Source organism: Pseudochaenichthys georgianus, chromosome 17 (assembly GCF_902827115.2).
Source record: "Pseudochaenichthys georgianus chromosome 17, fPseGeo1.2, whole genome shotgun sequence".
In the NCBI taxonomy this organism is placed as follows: domain Eukaryota; kingdom Metazoa; phylum Chordata; class Actinopteri; order Perciformes; family Channichthyidae; genus Pseudochaenichthys; species Pseudochaenichthys georgianus.
The window spans coordinates 32,288,781-32,310,308 of NC_047519.1; the positions used below are offsets into that span (position 1 = coordinate 32,288,781).

General features: G+C 42.5%; 1 protein-coding gene across 22 annotated transcripts in view; it reads right to left on the minus strand.

The window, feature by feature from the left end:
* LOC117461791 (receptor-type tyrosine-protein phosphatase F) overlaps window positions 1-21,528 on the minus strand; it is a 173,257-nt gene that overhangs the window by 71,095 nt on the left and 80,634 nt on the right. The window lies entirely within an intron of this gene.

The window sequence follows — 21,528 nt, forward strand, 5'->3', positions numbered from 1 at the left end:
ATTTCAAATTTGTTTGAGAAAAGTCTCTGATAGATTATCGCAGCAGGCTTATTACAGGTTTAGACAGAGGAAGGATAGCAATCTGTTTCTGGGTACCCATGCATAAATGAGCCACTTTAGGCTTAGCAAGTTAAACATAACGATTTGAATAATCCAACTCGACATAATGAATGTAACAGCATAACCATGACAACACACCAAGTATAATCCTTAAAGCAAAATGTGGTAAAAGGTCAAATATATACTGATTTTATATTGTAAAATCTGCGAAGATATGAGTCGTGGGTTATTTTAGGGTCAGCGTTGGCCTATTGCATTCTGAAAGTTATCAGGAAGAGGTACATCCCAGCAGACAGTGTTTTTTACACTTACAATATGATTCTGTACATTTAAGTCGTGATATTAAACTGCCTACAAAAGTACACTGAACAAAAATATAAATGCAACACTTTTGTTTTTGCTCCCATTTTTCATGAGATGAACTCAAAGATCTAAAACATTTTCTATAAACACAAAATAACCATTTCTCTCAAATATTGTTCACAAATCTGAAAAAATCTGTGATAGTGAGCACTTCTCCTTTGCCGAGATAATCCATCCCACCTCACAGGTGTGGCATATCAAGATGCTGATTAGACAGCATGATTATTGCACAGGTGTGCCTTAGGCTGGCCACAATAAAAGGCCACTCTAAAATGTTCAGTTTTATCACACAGCACAATGCCACAGATGTCGCAAGTTTTGAGGGAGCCTGCAATTGGCATGCTGACAGCAGGAATGTCCACCAGAGCTGTTGCCCGTGAATTGAATGTTCATTTCTCTACCATAAGCCGTCTCCAAAGGCGTTTCAGAGAATTTGGCAGTACATCCAACCGGCCTCACAACCGCAGACCACGTGTAACCACACCAGCCCAGGACCTCCACATCCAGCATGTTCACCTCCAAGATCGTCTGAGACCAGCCACTCGGACAGCTGCTGCAACAATCGGTTTGCATAACCAAAGAATTTCTGCACAGACTGTCAGAAACCGTCTCAGGGAAGCTCATCTGCATGCTCGTCGTCCTCATCGGGGTCTCGACCTGACTCCGGTTCGTCGTCGTAACCGACTTGAGTGGGCAAATGCTCACATTCGATGGCGTCTGGCACGTTGGAGAGGTGTTCTCTTCACGGATGAATCCCGGTTTTCACTGTTCAGGGCAGATGGCAGACAGCGTGTGTGGCGTCGTGTGGGTGAGCGGTTTTCTGATGTCAATGTTGTGAATGGAGTGGCCCATGGTGGTGGTGGGGTTATGGTATGGGCAGGCGTATGTTATGGACGACGAACACAGGTGCATTTTATTGATGGCATTGTGAATGCACAGAGATACCGTGACGAGATCCTGAGGCCCATTGTTGTGCCATTCATCCACGACCATCACCTCATGTTGCAGCATGATAATGCACGGCCCCATGTTGCAAGGATCTGTTCACAATTCCTGGAGGCTGAAAACATCCCAGTTCTTGCATGGCCAGCATACTCACCGGACATGTCACCCATTGAGCATGTTTGGGAGGCTCTGGATCGGCGTATACGACAGCGTGTTCCAGTTCCTGCCAATATCCAGCAACTTGGCACAGCCATTGAAGAGGAGTGGACCAACATTCCACAGGCCACAATCAACAACCTGATCAACTCTATGCGAAGGAGATGTGTTGCACTGCGTGAGGCAAATGGTGGTCACACCAGATACTGACTGGTTTTCAGACCCCCCCCCAATAAAGCAAAACTGCACGTTTCAGAGTGGCCTTTTATTGTGGCCAGCCGAAGGCACACCTGTGCAATAATCATGCTGTCTAATCAGCATCTTGATATGCCACACCTGTGAGGTGGGATGGATTATCTCGGCAAAGGAGAAGTGATCACTATCACAGATCTTTTCAGATTTGTGAACAATATTTGAGAGAAATGGTTATTTTGTGTATATAGAAAATGTTTTAGATCTTTGAGTTCATCTCATGAAAAATGGGAGCAAAAACAAAAGTGTTGCGTTTATATTTTTGTTCAGTGTAGATAAGCAAGCAGTTATCTCTGATATTCAGAATAAACAATGTAACTGCTATGTTGAGAATTGAGAATGCTCATTGGTGAGAAAAACAGTAACAGTCCTTCCTCTTTGAAAGAAAAGACCCAGTGGGAATGTTTTTTTGAATCCAAATGAGGTCACTGACATGGCCTAACTATGCTGCAAATCTGAAATAAAACCCCCTCCCACCTATCCTCATAATAAACTCTAATTTAACCTCTGAGCAGCAATAATAAAGGAGAAACACAACGGCCCTTGAGAAGACTTTTTATCAGCTTGCTCTTAAACTTGTAATCTCTCTGATCTGCTTCCTCATGTGTCCCTGGGGCCAAAGTGCTCAAATTAAATCCTTACAAAAGTGCTAATGATCTCAACTCCTTACTTTGGTTCACCGTGAGAAGACACCTAACTGCTGGTCAACAATAGGGAAAAGGATAGTTGCTCCACAGGGATGAACTGAATTAATACAAGACAAGATTTGGCTTTTTAGGAAAGCTGAGCAAATGTGTCCATAACAAGATTACAATGTTACCCAAGGAGGACAACTGAATGGTTTACAAAAAAAGAACTATTGATTGCATGATGCTTTAAGGAGACAAAAACAAACAAGGTCATTTGGTGCGTTGTATTGTATCTCAAACTACCGCAGAGGACTGGTCAACCATGTAAGACAGTGAGTGCATTGTTCATGTGCAAAAGAAAGAGAGCCAGCATCCTCTGCAGGGTCCCCTGATTAATTGGTACATGAACGTTGTTGTTCACTTTATACTCATCAGAAAAACAAATGCCTTCTGTTACAGTGTCCATTGTGAGCTGTGTTACAAGAGATACAAGAATGGCTCACATCAGTCATCAGCTATGAGAAGGACAATACACAGTCGTCTCTTCTATGGAGGAATACCCAAATGAAAAGCTTGTAGAGGCAACAAGTGATTATTCAAGACCTAATAAGTGCACTTTTAGAAATCTACTTCTGACTCAGTTGTTGACTCCATTTGCCCAAATACAATACCCAGATGAAAAGCTTGTAGTGGCAAGAAGTGATCCTTCAAGTAAGGGATAATGTGCAGCGAGGCGGTCATTATGGGAACAGAACACCCGCCAGGCAGATCAGGAGCCCGACGCGAAGCTGTTCAATGATCTTGAACAGCTAAGTCGCTGCACATTATCCCGCTTATTACATGGCCGCATTCTCAACAAAGTAACGATATGACTCCCAATATTAATTGAAATGCTTTTATAGATTTAGAAAATGTTTTTATAGATTTAAAAAATATAGTAGGCTATTATTTATTTAAAATGACATGCATCCACTAAGAAAAAAAGTCCGTTGTTACTGTTTGAACTACGTAGCAACGGCAGGAACAGCTTCGATAGCGTTTTGTGAAATGCTGTGGTGTTTTCGGAAATGCTGTTTTGACTTGCACTTCAGGGCCACCGTAGGTTTCTGCCCCGTTATTTCTCCACTGTTTTCTTGTTCCTCTTGTCTTGTCAGTTTGAAAAGCAAACAGCAGTTTGCTGCATGCAGTTTGCTTTTCGGCCAAACTGTGTACAGTTAAATCGACCGAACTTCTTTCTGCAGATGTGAGCGTCCTTAACAACGGTCAATAAATCCTTGACAGCGGTCTGTCTGTTCTGGATTAACAACGTGTCACGTGTTCGGAATCGACCAATCAGAATCGAGTATTCAACTAAGCCAGGTAATAAGACCTAATAAATACACTTTTAGAAATCTAGTCATTTGTTGACCAAATTTGCTCCAGTCTTTTTGGTGCACTTTTCCTATTTCCTTAAACATTTATAACGTGAACCTCTGATTTGTGTCAAAGCCTACACTAAAACAAGGCTGTTTGTCCTCTATGCTTAGAGAACAAACTTCCATATGTAAACGTATATGGTTGAGCATGAAGAGGTACATGGGTGTACTCTGTTCCGAATCCCAGCAGAGCGGTTGTTCCTGCCCTCACCCTTGTGTTTGGCCTGTGGCCCGGATCGTCTCATATTCTGATGTAGTTGACAGATTTCTGCATGGCCTCTTATCTTTGCGGTGAGGCTTACTTCCTCTCTAACGATATTATAGGATTTGTTTTCAGAAAAACCCAACTGAAATTAGGATACCTCTACAAAACAGACAACTACCGCACATTGAAATAATATGGTACAATTTGTAATTGTATGAATAATGGTAACAGTAGCGCCCTGTGGTCCTCTGTGGTTTGCTCTCTATGACCTTCAAAGGGAAATACACACCCTGCATGATGTTGAAGCGTCAGCCCTTTACTAAAAAGAGGTCTATCGAGAAAAAAACTGAAAATACAATTGGACAGTTGTTGGACAGTGGTTAAGGATTAGCACACTCATTTATTATTCTTCTTTTAAGGGGCAATGTGGGAGAGCCATCAATTATACCAAAGCTATAGAGAGCTGACCTCCAGTCTCATCTACTTATAGTTCACATGTGCATAATGGCCACAAATCACCTGAGAAGAGGTCCTTTGTGCCTGAAGACAGGTACCCAATTTCTAATCAGATTCACTGGGGTAGGACATGCTTCATGAAGTTGTGTAGTCCCCCAAAAAATCCTTTATACACTTATTAATGTACCTATTTCAATACTTAGTTTAACAACCTTATCTATACATAATCTGCGCCATCTGTCAGTCAAATCATGAAAGGGATAATTAACATGGTCTAAAACCTTGTGAATATAGACGTGTGTGCACATGTGAATCCATTGATTAAGAGATATGTGTCTCAACGTATTAAAACATCTCTAGAGGTTTCAGCGCTGCCGCTCCAAGCAGGTGGCTGATCTTAAAACGAGCGTGGAGAGAGAGAAGAAAAGTGTGTACATTGAAGTCTTTCTACCAGACCTCTGCTGATTCCCCAATGTTCCTGTATTCATATTGTACACACGGTTGGGCCCCACAAATCGCTCCATCTCTCAGCCAGAAAATGGTGTAGCTTCCCTATAGGTCTAGTATAAAGTAACTATGTGTTGGAAACCAATCGATTCAATGAGGCATGACTCGGATCCTGTCAATCACACCTCGCCAGTAACCCCAGGGATAGTACTGAGAAGGATTGAGAAGTCTGTCATACCATATTTTGAGGGAATTTCAGAAGATTTGTTCCGTTTTATCGAAAATCTACCCGTGGCAGCTCCAACTTTTGTTATATATTCCCGCAGAAAGAAGTAACTTGTCTCGGCAAAGGGGAAAGCTATTTATGCAATAGTGCTTTGCCTTTGAATGAAAACACTGGAATATCAGCATGTCTTATTTTCCACCAAACCCTCCTGTATTTCTGCATATAGAATATTCATGATTAAGATTATTGGAAAAGGTTCCTGGGCCGTGAAAAATGCAAACCTTTGGTAAAACAGTGTGTAGGACCCAAAGGAGTTATTACACGAGTCAGTGGCTCTTTCATATCAGGAAGCACAAACAGAGAATACTTTAAAAGGAAAACTACTGCTGCTGCAGAGCTTATACAGTCCATGCATTTATCCCCTAGGCTTTAATTTTTAATGTTTGCATTGACGGTGGACAGTTATTACAACTGTCCGGCACTATTTTTCACAGTGTGTCTCATAAGTGGAGTGAACCATAGCTTCACTTGGTGTGTCAATTTTAAAATGAGAAATTGTTGGGCTGTATGTACAGTACCTGCAATGAATATGTTGGAGGGAGAGCATTGCTTCCATCGAGTGTTATATTTCAAAATGGGGTTTATTCTTCAAGAACACAATGTATGGCCAATTTAAACTTTTTAAACTAAGAAAAACAAAACCTCCCAAGGCCTATTCAAACCAACTTGAAGGCAGAGATAATAAACGTCTGTCATGATGCTGTAATGATTTGTGCTGGACCTAAAACACAGTATCTGGTTTTAAGGTTTTTCCCTGAAGGAGTAAAGCTATACTCATTCCTGCTGGATTTCCAGACGTCTCAAGGCCAAGCCACAGACTGAAGCTGATCTTTGATATAACAGTCCTCTCACACCCTGGCTTTGACTCTTAAAAAGCACATTATTTTGAGTAGCATACAATTACATGTTGTATGTTAGGTAAGCTGAGAAATCATAAAATACCCATCAAGGACTATTTTCAGGATAAACAGTTAATTAGTTAGATCAGGTTAGAATGTAAACACAATGCTCAGTATGAACAGTTGCAAAACCGTGCAACCGTCTTTTCTTTTTACAGATTTTGTTGATAGTTAACACTGGAGTCCTGTCTGTCTTTTCCTTGTACTGCAACTCCTGAGGCTGGCCTGCCAAGTCGTCATCAGAAGTAGACAAAGACATGCCTTTGTTCAGTCCTCTTTAATTCAAAGGGGAGGAAAAGGAATGAGGACATTTGGAGAGAATCCAATGAAATAGTGCTGGCAATGCAGGTTGATGTTTGTCAAGATGGAGGGCATTATGAATAAAAAGCCCTCTTGTGCTAGAGAGTCATTCATCAACAAAAGCTCCACTTTTCTGTCTCATCGAGCCAGAAATACCACTAAGGTGAAAGTCCTGCGATAATGTCACACAAGCGATCCATTACAATGATGAAGAATGCTGCAACGAAAAAAACTAAACCAAAATTACATGTCTGATTTTTTTTGTTCCGAAATGACTCGTTTGTTCCGCATGTATGCAGTAGTCCAGGGGATGTCTAATACTGAGCTGTTCATTTGGTCTAAAGGAGTACTATTAAATGGAACATTTGCTAAGTGCTTCCAGGACACAGTTGTTAAAAACACAACGAGTAGAAACACCCTGGATATGCAAAATCACTAGGGCCACAGGCAGAATGGCGTCAACCGTAAAGCTAGAAGCTCGAAATCTGGTTCTGCCATGATGTGAAAAATAAAGTCCTTTGTTCTCTAAACAGCCGATTATCACGCACATTCTGCAATATGAGCAGCAGCAGTAAAACTTGTTTAAGTGGTTATAGCACTACTGTAAAAAGAGAGGGCAGTAGGGGACGGCTTAATAATGTGGTTTTGTGGTTGTTCTAGTCAATTAGAAGAGCAGTGGGGGCCTTCACTATACACAAAAGGCATGGGGCAACATTAGTAACATTATTTGTAATGAGAAAATTACAAACATGGTAATTATATAAATTAGGAAAACATGATACAATAATCAGAAACCGTTGTTTTGAGGAGGTGCGGCCTCTGCTGTAAGAGAGAAGAAAGAGGAAGTAAAATGGCGAGGGGAAGGAGGGGAGAAGAGGAGGGCATGCCAACCTCCTGCCAGTTCCAATTACCAGTGTGAGTGGAGCGTGGCAGCTAGGGCGATGGGTCTAATCAGAGCCCTGCTGAAAGAGACCCGTCCCTGTCCTCCTGTCCCACTGGGAGGCTGCTGGAGCTCAATCCCACACTAGCGTCAGCCAGCGTTTTCCCCTGAACCCAAACACACTCATCTCAATGGGGAAAAACACTCCAGACACCTCAGTTGCTTCATAACAAGGGGAGCCCTGACACAGTGGCACTAGATAAGCATTTGGAGCCTCATTTCCATTTCAGTATGTCCTAGTATCTTCTTCATACTCTCAAGTGCAGAACGTGGTGAAAGGCATGTGCTGCTATGGATGTTTTAAGTGAGAATTACAGCACAGAAGGGTCCCTTCAGAGAACATGTGGTTATGAAACATATGTTGAGAAATATTCATGTGGAACATTGCTGCAACATGAACAGGAGTTGTGTGCATGTTTGCAAGCTGCCAACCCCATCTTCGGCCTCTTTCCGTATCAATAGTTAATCTAATTCGGCCTCAACATGTGACATAAAAAATGAAGGTGATGGAGGGAGCCCTTCTTAAGTTGCTTAGCTTCTACATCTGAGTTTGTCTAATTTCAAGCAAGACAAAAAAGACCTTATGATCTCCATGTGTGCCAGTTGCAAAGTGATGGATGAGAACAATTAAAGGTGATGTCTCCTTTGATAGTGCGCACCAAAGGACCATAGTGACAGCAACACAGCCGCTTGCCTCATGAAATATTACTGCTTTAAAATCTACCCTTTAAACATACATCAGTGCACGTCTTTATAGGTTAAAGAAACACCAGGTGTATGCATCTTTTCGAAAATATGTGGGCTGTTTGAATTTCATTTGCCCGTGTGTGGGAATGTGTAACATTAAGCTCTGAATGTTTAAAATAAGTTACATTTCTTTCTAAAAATAACAAAGGTTAAAGTCTTAGAGTTTCCTGTGTTTACCCCAAAGACTTTTAATTATTCACCTTTCTGCTAGCTCAACCTGTGAGGGGAACTAAATATAGAGTTGTCTACCTCGTAACTGCGTTTGAGTCAATCTGGCAGTGAAAAGCAGATGAGTCGTTTGCAGAAACAAAGCGCATGGCCCGCGGCAGTTTCTCGCCAAGAACATTGTTGATAGAGATGTCCCGATCCGATCACGTGATTTTCAAAAGATCGGAATCGGGAGGAAAAAATCGGGGATCGGGATTTTTTTTTTTTTTTTTTATAAAATATTTTTATTATTTTATTTAATGTTACAAAACAAAAATGACCATGTTCACGTCTTAAAGTCATCCGAGGCCTTAGTTTTGGTTTAAGATTACACAACATCATGTATGTGTTGCATTCTTTGGGCTTGTTTTCAGACCTTGCTTATTTCTCTGAAATCTGGCAACAGAGTGGGCGCAGTGTCTAATAGTAGCAGTAAGCTAACGAGAGGCTACGTTCAGCTGGTGACTCGGGAGTCGGGACAGAGAAAATGTCAGGAGTTTGGAAGTATTATAAGATTGAAAGCGAAGGCAGTGTAACAGCCAGATGCAATGTTTGCAAGGCAGAGGTTCCGCGTGGTGGAAAGAACAGAGCTACGTTCAACACGACCAATCTAATACGCTACGTGAGAAACAAACACCAACAACAACACGGCGAGTACACAGCGGCCACTCAGGTAACGGCACTGAAACAACCGACACTTTCAGAGACTTTTAAAAGGAAAGAGAAACTGCCCCAGAACAGAGAAAAGGCCAACAAAATAACAGCCAAGATAGCTGAATTCATCGCGTTGGATGACCAGCCGTTATCTGTTACCTTTTGTTTCTCTTAATGCATTGCATAAAGATCGGATCGGGAAAAATCGGTATCGGCAGATTGTCAAAATGAAATGATCGGAATCGGATCGGGAGCAAAAAATGGTGATTGGGACATCCCTAGTTGTTGAGACAGACATTTGCATCTGCCAGAGACGCGGAAGTTTGCGAGACGTATGGTACAAACATAAAGCCAAAGCTAACATGAGTTCAACGGAATGAACTCTATGAATAGTTGGATCTCTGATGGTGGGTAAAACATTGAGCGACTTCTCTAGAAAATGTGTATCTGCAAAGGATCTATGAGGAGCTGCACAGCGGTTGCCTCACAGCAAGGTTCTGGGTTCAAACCTATTGACCGGCTTTCTGTGTGGAATTTGCATGTTCTCTACCTGGTGTTTGCCCTGAAGTCAAGCAGGTTAGGTTAGCAGGCTGTAAACTGCCCAGAGGTGTCTGTCTCTGTGTGTCTGCCCTGTGATTGACGGCCGACCGGTCCGGGTTGTGCCCCGCCTCTCGCCCTGATGTCAGCTGGGATCAACTCCAGCCCCCTGCTGCACTCAAGGATAAGCGAGTCTTTCTGACTGATGGATGAATTTATGAGGAACACAAAAGTCATGGTGGGATTCAAATCTGTTGGACAGTGGTAATGGATAGAAATCTAGAGATAGGAGCGTTTCCAGTTACAGTCATGGTTAGGGCTATTGCTTATTAACATTTCGTATGGGTCGGCCAACTTTCTCCTTATATAGTAGCCAATACTTTCTTTCTGAAGATCTGTGACATTCATGCAGCGACTAATAAGCCCATACTGGGATTCGTGTTACTGCCTTGGCGCTTTTGACTTGCAATACAAGAGTTTTCTCACATGTTCTGCCATGAAGGGCATGTGAGCAGGACCCTCGTGCTCTTCAGAGAAATACTACTTGGCAGAGCTCGCACTGCAGAGGTCTCCTCAGCAGGGGTGACACGGCACACCCCAACATCAAACACCCACCGAGGAGGCCATTGATGTAATACTGTTGTAATGACTTGAAAATTGTAAAAAGAACCTCCATAGAAATGGGGGCGACTGCACAATGTGCATTCAAATACGTCTTAACTTCTTGTCAAGCCTGTTGTCTCTGGCACGTTATCTTTTAGACCAGGTGTTATGGCAGTTGCTATGGACATACTGGTTCATCAAACAAACAGTGCAGTGGACAAATGGCACGCCAGACACACCTGCAGGCAACGGAGCGTGACAAAAACATAGTCATAACAAAACACTGTTAATGTTGTTGTTAGTTCCCTCAGTGCTGCATGCTAGTGGTCCTATCAGGGTGCTGTTATTCTGCTGTTTATCCGAGTGTACTCGCAGTAAAAAGAATGTAATGCATGCCATGACCTTTGAAATAATACACTTTTTTGTCTGGCATTGCAGAACAGTTGGCCTTACTTCCTCGCCTACAGGCAGGTAATCAATAACAGTCATCTAATTCCCCCCATTCCTTCATTTCCTTCCGCCCCTCCTCTCTTTTTATCATCTCCCTCTCTCCACTTTTCGATTCATCTCTACTTCTCCCTTTTTCTCCTATCTGATATCATACTTCCACTGTTGTCAGTATGATCTACGACCCTGCCAAATGCCTTACGCCTGTTATTTATGCTGCCGCACACCAGTTAGTACATAACCGTGGCCTTCGACCATTACTGCAACCCAAGGGTGGTCTTCTGAATTCACATGGTTATGCTGACCGAGTCACCTTGTGGGACAAGCACTGCTGCACAGAATCATATCCTCCATTAACTACGCTACACGCGTAGCACAGCTGTAGGCTTTCATTTTGAGATTACAGCTCTACTTCTTGCCTCGTGGTCCTTCCAGGAGTTTGATTGAGGACCCTTATGATTATAGCATCACTGAGTACACGGTTTGTGGTTTACTACTCGTTTTAATGTAACAGCCTCTAAGATGGAAAAACCTAAGGGCTCATGGTACATTTCTGTGGTAATACGATGTGGCTAATAAGACAGGCTATTCCTCCAGGTGTCTTGGGAAAAAGAGCAAGGACAGGACCCGAAACCAGGAAGCGTGACAGTTAATGAAATGGGTCTGCAAAAGGAAGCAGAGCAGCGGTTTGCAAGTTAATTAATTAATTGATCTTCTCCCCAACTCAAATTAATCATCAGCAGAGCTTTATTTGTGACATGTTTAGTGTAATTACAGCAGATAGGGATGGCTTTTATGCGCTGGGAGAAAGGCAGTGGATATAGTGGAATGTGGCAGGTTCTGTTAATTAAATCCTCACTGACCGGGCTCCTGTGACAGTCTTCTCTCAGTCACAGATAATGAATAATGCACAGAGACTGTGTGTCAATGCCTCAACTTTGTGGTGGTTTGCAGAAGTGATCGGTGTCCATGAAGATCACACTGTGGTATGACCAATTAACTGCCCACCTTGACACAGGGAAATGCAATCATTTCATCACCACTGCTGTCAACGGTAGGATAGAGAAAAAGAAAACACGACGGAAAGGTGGGAACATGACATTCAGCCAACAATTGCCCGACGATGGCTGGTTCTTTTCTGTGGTTATAAAGATGTAGCCATGAATGCTGTTAGTAGTACCGGTAGTACAATCTACATTATTATCCCTTTTTTTTGTAAATCCATATCTGATCTTAATGTTTAAATCTAAGGCTAAGGCTATTTTAATTAGAAAAAGCACCTGCTACACTCAATAATTAAATAATTGGGTGAAGTATTGCCCTTTCCTTGCAAAAGAGAAAGGTACCAGCAAGCCCTGACACTGAGTGGTAAATACATGAAACCAAGCATGCTTGCCCAGTCAACCTCCCCTTGTTAAACAGGTTAGGATATTGATGCAGATGTAATGCATGCAAAATGAGCAGGGCCTTTGACAGCTGTAAGCAGACCGATCAACTACAACCTTGAAAAGCACAGCTTAGCAGCTTAGATCAAATGGGACCATGCCTCTTAAACATGAGAAAAATGTCAAGCTTAAGGCCAAGCTATACGGCTGATACTAAGTCAAGCCGTTCTCTCCGGCCTTCTACGGCCCAGTGGCTGCTCCAGGAGGGCTTGGTGTGTAAATGTGTGAGGAAAAGGGGTCAGGGTGAAAGGACTCCCATTAGCCAGCTCATTGAGTACAGATATTAGAACCCCCCCGACGGCAGCGGGCCATCCATCCGCAGCCAGTCAGGGCCCGGGGACTCGTTGACTCGCTGACTCACTGGCCTGCGGGCGGTCAGGTGGACCTCACTCTCTACCTGCCGGGCTGTAGGCCACGGGCGCCATTATTAACAAATAAAGGAATGTCAGGTCGGGTTGTTCTTGTCAGGCTGTGTTGTTTATTATTATTAAACAGAAATAGCACAATATGATGAAGCTAATGTAATATAATAAAGAAGGTTTTGTTGAGACTTTAACAGTGAGATACTACCTTTGGTTTTTGGAGGTTTTCTTTTATAATTGTTATTGTCATCAGCTCGCAGGCTTTCAAAATATAAAACAGAATATCAATGTGTCTTGTGTGTTGTCTATGCTGGAGTATTGTCTAATAATTAGTTTGGCATGAATCAGAGAAAGTCAGAAATATGCATCTAAATTAAACAAGCTAATACAATAAAAAATACATTTTGATCTACGTATTTAAAATAATTGTTAAAAATAGTATTATTCAACTCTAAGTTCTTTCACAAAAGTTATTTAATCTATTTAGTTCATTATATAAAATATAACTCTGTGAAACTGTTCAGCAAATGTAATTAATCATTTCAGACGACTTCTGATTAAAATTGTTCTGGTTCTCCTGTGCCATGGAGAGAAATGTAATGTAATAAACTGCTTCTTAACAACTGTTGAATTGGAAAAAAATCGAAGTGGTAACAAGGGCGGGGGGCAAGTGGAACCACGTCTGAGCATAAAACACTTTTAAATAAAGTGAGAAAAAACAGCGTGTAGCAATGAAAAAATCAATTTGATACAGATTACACTGAAACTGTCTGCAGGGCTCCGAGGGCTCAGGTGTAAGTAAGCGTCGGACCCTTAACATATCAATTTGGTTCAGGGGCACATATTTGAGTGACAATCTTCATCGCACTCCCGTGTTCATATTTAGTGTTCCTAGAAATACAATATCAGAAACTCACGTTACGTTTTGTTTAGTTGTTTGTTGTTACATGTGTTGTTGTATGTTCTGTTATCTGGACAAATGTCTGTTTATTTTTATTAAAAAAAATAAAAATTCCCATGTAGATATCCCGACTGTGTTTTCCTGCTGGCCTGTCTGGTTAACAGTGACATATTCCAACAGAAACACCTGTGTTCAGATAATCATGAGCAATTACGTGCAAATGTATCGCAAAATGGCAAATGAAAGATGACCGGTTGCATCCCTTAACTCTCTAATGGAGGAAGCAGTACTTTGTATACAACACACGCATGGTGAAAACACTATTGATAATCACATCGGTCATGCTCTCACAAACAGGTCTTCAGTAAAATCCTTAATTGAATAATGAAAGCCTGCTGCCGCTGTTTGTGGCAGATATTTAATAGCAGATGTCAATTCACGGATATCCCTGTCTGTTCCGGACGATGCGCAGATATCAATGGATGTCTTGTGACATCTCCAATATCTTCTGAAGCCCACAGACAACATCCAGATAAGGAATTGAATATGTCCTGACAATCAATAGTGGCCAGAACTTCTGGTTCAAAACAGTGACAGGCTCTGCTTTCAATCAGTGTATGACAGCAGAAGCCAGATGCTTTCCTGTAGCTATGTAGTATGGGTTGTTGGCACATCAACAGGAACAACTATGCAACAAGTGTTCAAAAATACCTCGTATCATGCATACTTAGTTTAAGATAATCAAGTGCAATGGTTTTGATGCAATTCGCAATAGAAAAGAGTTGGGAAATAATTGAATGCACTTTCAGTTTGAACCTCTTTTATTGGGAGAAAGTGGGAAGCTCTGACCCGTTAGAACACATTGAAAATCACTGGCCCCGTTAAAATAGCATATATACATCCCGGCATTAGTCTTTCCTAAACACATCTCAGGATGTTGAGTTATGGGATAAATGAGAGAAATGTAAATCCGCTCTTTAGTCATTAGGACAGGCTGCAGATGTGTTTTGAGGTTTTAATACCAAATTACATGCTTTCAAAAATGTAAAAAGTGCAGGGGAGCAGCCAAAGCTGAAATAATCAAGTGACTTTTCAAGAACTGTTCTTATTCACCGCCAGTGCTAAGAAAAAGATTAATACAAAATATACAGAGTCTTCCATTTTGCAGTAATCCCTACACAATTCAAGCTCTCACTCACTTGGTTCACTAATATTTTATCAACCACTTTTTAAATGTTATTTATACTCGCTGACCTCGCCCCCCCCCCCCCCTTCTCTTCTTCCTCCACCTCTCTCTATCCCCTGAGGCCATTGACGGCGGAGACATACCAGACATTGCAGTCTTTACACAAACAGCTTGCCAAAAGCATGGAGTAATTGATGGACAAGTACAGATGATAAAATGTTGCCTCGGAGCAAGAACGACTCCATCCAGATGTCTTCACATAATAACAAGAGATATGTAGTCCAATGTCAAACAGACCTCACGGGACAGATCAATTAACCAGGGCAAGTTTGACAAGTAACAGAACATGTTAAGTGATCTATATATCCTACCACACGTATCCTACATGATTTAACTTCAACATATGAAAATGTTCATGTTTTGGAAAACTGCTTTCCAGTTAGTATTCACTTTCTATGATTAAGTATTGATCCCACGTAGAGGGACTAGAGCAGGGTACAAGTTCGATTGAGTGTCTCTAGCAAGGTGACTGCTGTTAATTAAAGACACCCACACCACCGTAATAACTCCAAACAGTGCGTATATGTGCTCCTGTGCAAACAACAAATGCTTCATTGGTTAAAAAATGAACAGTATCTTAGAACCCAGAATGACTGACTCTGCAAGGTTGTGTGGTGCTGTAACACATGAGGACTTCCGTGCAGGTGCTGAAGCACTAACCAAACCTAAAACAGCTTTCTGTCCCCGTTACAATGCCCAAGTCCTTGGCAGTAAGGATGTGAGGATGCAGATTGGGTGACCAGGAGGGTGATTCCACCCCGCCATATTGTGTGAGTCCTTGGGAGAAGCATGCATAGACAGATGCAGTTTGTATCTGTCAGGCCGGATATGATCTACGAGGCTGGGCCTCCAGCCAGCAGATGGTGGAAGAAATTAAAACTGTGACACAGGCCGACACAATGGAGCTGAGAAATACAGTAGGGGGGGGGGGGGGGGTACACCTGTAGTTCGGTGAAGGTGTTTGTGTGTGTGAGAGAGGGCGCATCTCCCTGAACGGTGGTGTGTGCGTGCAAAGTTTTTGCTTCTGTATTCCGACAGCCTGTTGTGACAAATAACAGCCCTGCCCCGAAGACGGAAGCCAAACCTGTTCTTCTTAAAGTCTAACGTCAATGCAAACGTTCAAACCCTGCATCCTTTTCATAAGCCAGCTACAGTGAGTAATAGTGAGCATTAACTGACTACTTACTTGCTTCAACTACATGGGGGAACAGCTATTATAATGCCAGCGTGAACGTGACAAAAACCCACTCACATTCAAAAAGAAATTCACATACAGTAGAGTGAAGAAGTAATGTGGGGGAATAACGGTTACACAACAGACCTTATTTTGGTCATTGTGGGTGATTTGAATAGCGCGAAGGAGAGGATTAAGTTGTCAGCGGAGCAGGCCTGGGTATTAAATCATTCCGATATAGCTGTATGTATTTATCTTGGCTGGGAAGGGGCGCAATGTGATTTCTTTGCTGTTTGTCCAGTCAGGTTTGTTGTCCACACTTGCCTGGCTCCTGGGATATTTATTACTGGCATTGTGTCGCAGTCATTTTTCCCCTCTACCCCAGGGACTATAATGCATGGCAAGCAAATAAAGGCCTTTTCTAACCGGTGAGGCCCTCATGTGTTGACTGCCACGAAACACAGGGCCGCTTAATGCAGTCCACTCAGCAGACACACCATTGAATTCCTGATGGGTTTTTAACACTGCTCTATAATGATCGACTCCTTTTTAATCCTAAAACTAGAGAGGCATAATAATATGGACTCATAGGGCAGAACTCTATTCATTTTAAAAGGAGCTGTATCACTTTAGAGTTTGATGTTTGACATGTTTTCACCAAGCAAGGGGGCTATTTTTCTCTACTGGAAAAGCTTTGAATCCTTCCGTAATTCTCATAATGACCTTTCCAAAGATATTTCTCAACATTAGTCAGAAACGAGTTGCCAGGGAACTTCAAAAAAAATAAAAAAAGGTGTGTAGCTGGTGTGAAGGAGAACTTTTCTAATTCAAGCTCTGACAGCGGAAGATTCTGGAAATGATGGGGCTTTTGATCTGGTACCATAAGATAACATTCCCTATTTCTACAGACAGGTCCGCTGTCTCCCAAAGGACAAGAAAATATCTCCAGCACAGCAGAAAAGTACCCGGAATATACCTGGGTTTCTGCTCATGCTTAGGCTTATTCTGCAGCTATCGGCTTTCTTAAGTTGGTGTGGAGGAATTTCTGCTGAAACTTTTTAATGTTACAGTGGATAAGCACATGGGGGTTAAGATGTTCCCTTTCTTGAGCTTTCACAGGATGTGTGATTAATACAAATGACCACAATCTCTTTGGCGGCAGTTAAGATTTCAGCTTGTTTTGGAAATACAAACTAATGCAGAGTAAACACTATTGCGAGTGCATCTCGTTCTCACGCCATAAACGAATATTAGAGCAGCGTTAATGTTTATACAGTGTTATTTCTCTGCGATATGTGACCTCCAATTGGGTGTTTGTGTTGAATCGCCTCGCACGTATATGACTGATGTGTTTTTACTGCGAAAATATGCATTTGGAGTCTGATCGCAGCGGGCCTTTCCCAGGACTTGGCGATGTTGCAATGTTCTGGTTGCTGATAGATGCGAATCAAAACCAAGTACCTTTAAGAATTGTGCTCCAGGGAGTTTCATCAGAAATTGGCTCTGGCTTTGGAGAAATGCTGTCAGCTTGCATGTGAAAACAGTCACTCCACAGAGACTCATCCGTTTTATCATCATTATTAGTGGATGACGTAGTTTTGACACCACCGTAGTCATTCCTTGGACTGAGTCATTGCATTTTAAATTGTACATGCTCATCAAATGTTAAAGGCAGTGAACATATAAAATACTGCCTTGAATGGAGAAGTGGCAGCACACTGCGTTTAAGACTGATGTTGTGAGCCGAGATGTCTTTTTTCTGTCCGGCAGTAGTTTATTTCATACATCACCGAGACAAGCTCCATTTACCTGAACATTTACTGAGGCAGTTCAATTCAAGAGGGGCGCTCAAGGTGAAAACACCGGCGTCGTTACCCGGGTAATGAGTCATTGTTCCCCTCTGGTCATCTCTTAGTTTATACTACCGTACAACGTCAGAGTCACACTGTCCACTATATCTAACAGAGACGGAGATACATGGGTACAGAGAAGGAGTGGGTCCCAAGGAAAGTTAAGGAGAGAAGAAGGCAGACACTGAACTGTCACAGGAGAAGAGAAAGGGGAATGACATTCTGACAGCGACAATATCCCTCCGCATCGTGTGCATCGTTATGTATCCATACAGCAGGTCTGCCCCGACACAGCTGACTGGCTCTCTTTCTTACATAAACACAGTGTAGGCATGGCTGTACATGTAAATAGTGATTGTACATGTAGACCATTATTAAACATCGAGTAGAACAAAGATGATAATAGCCATTGATCCTCGTCTTTTGACATTGTGACAATAATAAAGAAACATCTCTCTGTTTTACTGTTCCACTGCATGTGTAATGCAGTGGAACACACACACACACACACACACACACACACACACACACACACACACACACACACACACACACACACACACACACACACACACACACACACACACACACACACACACACACACACACACACACACACACACACACACACACACACACACACACACACACACACACACACACACACACACACACACACACACACACACACACACACACACACACACACACACACACACAGTGAGATGGCTGAGCTGACTTTGGGCCTGTATGTAAGTCTCAGCGGTGTGACCCCTCGGGCGGGGGCGTGAGAACTGCGGCGAACAAAGAGCGGGGCTGTAATAGCGTGACAGAATTACAGAGTGACTCGAGACTCATGACTACAAACGTGCAAGAGCGCCACTCGTTCTGCTCGGACCACGTGCCTTTACAACTTCCCACAGGTGAGCGGCACACTAACCTTTACAACCCCATCTCTGATTATCTACTCAGTTAAGGAGGAAACAACTCGTCTGTGGACAGAACCCAGGGGACTTGTAAATGTTAAAGGGCCCATGTCATTGCCATTTCTACTGATCATAATTCCATTGTTGAGGTCGACTAGGATAGATTTATATCGTGCAATGTTCCAAACTCACATTGGTTTCTCAAACAGCATCTCTGTATAGTATGTGCATTCACTCTCTGTCCTACATGCCTTGTTGGAGCTCCTGCCCCCCCCCCCCCTCCCTGTGAGCCCAGTGGCCGTCTGCGAGACACTGCGAAACCCAGCCCGAAACACACACACACACACACACACACCCGCAGCCTGGCTGGGAGTTTGTGTGTGTGTGCTCAGGCTGAGTTCCGCAGTGTCTCGCCCAGCTCACACTGTCCGCTCCTCGCAGCAGCGAGCCACACAACGTCTCGGCGAGTGTGTGTGTGTGTGTGTGAGGAAGTCCAAACGTAACGGCTCCGCGGACGTTACGTTACGTCACTATACCCAAATGCGTCACTATACCCAGGAAGAAAACAATGGGAAAAGATAAATCTCCAACGAGGCGTTCTGGGGCAGCACAGACAGGTCTTTTCTGTGTTAGAGTTTCACTCGCTACAGGGTGCACTTTGAGGGTTTGTGACTCTGCAGACCGTTTACATGCATAAGAAGCTACATAACTCACAAGGGGACGGGTGATAACCAGAAAAGCATGACGTGGGACCTTTAAGTCAGTAAACATTTAGACTAGTCATTATTTAACAGCCTTTGACCCTGCTCCTGATTCAGAAAGAGAGGTCAATTCTCAAGTCAACTCAAAAAAGTGTTAAATCACAAATTTGACACAACACTGTTTCTATACAAGGAGAAATCCCTTAAAGCGATAAGTATGCTCGCTACAGTATGACGCTGGCAGTGTGGACAAAATATTAACTTGGGCCGATTGAATTAGGCTCAACATCACAAGTAAGCAATCTCGACACTATAATGTACTTCTGAACCTCGGTACAGTTATTCCTTTATACACTACAGTCTACCTTCGAGCATGTGTGAAGCTGCTTCGGCATAACTGACATCATCCATATTGTGTAGGATTGGCATACAAAAAGAAAGAGTCAGTATAAGTAATAATCATAATTAATGCTCGACCTTCGTTTGCTCTGCTAAAACCCATAATCCAGATCGACTTAGTGGTATAATGACTTCAGCATTCTCACTGCCTCTCTGGACGGGGAAGCTCAATGTATTATGACAACTTCATGTCGATGCAATGTCACATGTACTTTAAATCATGCGGGGAGTGAGAGGCTTTTCTTTTGGAATGCAAACACAGGAAGTCTATGAAGTCATTTTTCAACCTTTATGCAGGGAAGGTTGACTGATACGTGACACGTTTTCAAGAAAGGGTCAACCTATCTTCTCTTGTTATGTGCCTTGCTTTAGAGTTCCAAAATAGATCAAGTTATAATTAGATTTTGTGGTCACTTTCTCCAGATTTGTATCATTGGAATCGAAACAGCAACTTTGTGACGTGACGTCCTGAAGCTTCAGGCTCCCACCGCCCCATTAAGACAGAGCATCATTAGTCTCCGTCTGGCAGGTGCTGCCCCAGTGTTTTCTTGTGTGGTGCTGTCTTTTATGAACTTGATGTATTGCTGGGCTAGAAATAGGACAGAGCAAAGCAAATATACATGAGAGCGTATATGGCTGTACGTTTATGTGCGTAGGAACAGGTTCAAAGTTGTCCAGCACATTCTCAGGGTTCTACAGAAATACAAACAATGTGTTGATTGGTTTTTACCAGCCTCTGTGATTGCTTTAAAAGAGTTCCTCCGATATGGACTACTTGAAAGGTTCTTACGATTTATACAAAAGCACTTATTTTATGAATAGTTATTTATGTAATATATATTAACATTTAAAGTGTTACATCGCTTAGCAATTTGGTGTATGGCAATTGTCATTGTTTTATCAAATTAATAAGTCAACAAGAGTGCCTGCAATGTTATGTAAACTAAGTGATGAATATCACTTCAATTTATTATTTTTACAGGTATATCTGCATTACAATATTTTTAAACAATATCAAAGCTCCAAACCTTTATGGTTTTACTGATCGTATGATTATTATCATCAGTTTTTGGTATAGTTTTTAATTCCAACAGATACAAAACAACTTGGCAACGTCCTACTGAAGTCCGAGTTTGGAAATAACTATCTGGCTGTGTGTGGCTTTCTAAATGTTAAACGAGGACTTCAACTTCACAGACAATACATTTACTTCAGCTGTCTGCCATTTGACTCAGAACAGGTAGTGTAGTACTGACTTGCTCGAGCTCGTAGCAGCAGCAATGAGCTAGTCTCTCATGTCGGTGTGGATGTGCAGACTCAGGTAAGTATCACCAGCATTGGTCACCCTCTCATGGTTAAAGATCTGGGTCCTGTGCTGAATGTATGAACACCAGTAAAGCCATGTGGAACAAAGCGTCCATGTTCCATGTGTCTGTATGGTGCTTGTCTCTGGGGTTAGCAGCTAGCACACTGAGCTAAAGCAAGACGTTATGCAAAGCACGTCTGCTGCTGAAAACAGTTGCTCAGTGTTGAGTAAGACCTTTTGTCTGTCCTTCTTAACACCACTAATTGAGGGGATCCAAACTCCCGTCCTATTTGCCCCCCTTCCTGAATATTGTGATTAATCTGAGCTCATTCGTGTGCGCTTCGTGTCACGTTTAGTATTGTTTGTTTGTGCAGCATTTCTCGTGACACAGTGCAAAAAGAGGGGTAGGAAGATAAGGTTTCTTAGCGCAGAAGAAAACTCCCTTCGGGGAGATTACGCAAGCCGAGCCGATGATATCATCAAATCAGCGTGGACAGAGAAAAAAGGAAGGGTGGGTGTAAGAAAGATGGGACTCAGATGGGGGACAGAAAGGCTGTGCTTAAATGAGAGGGGATCTGCTTTAGTGCCAGTGTAATGGCCATGGACGGCTTAAATCCCCCTGTAGGCTAAATCTGGAGCTCTTTTCATGAAACCAACTCCTTCTGTGACT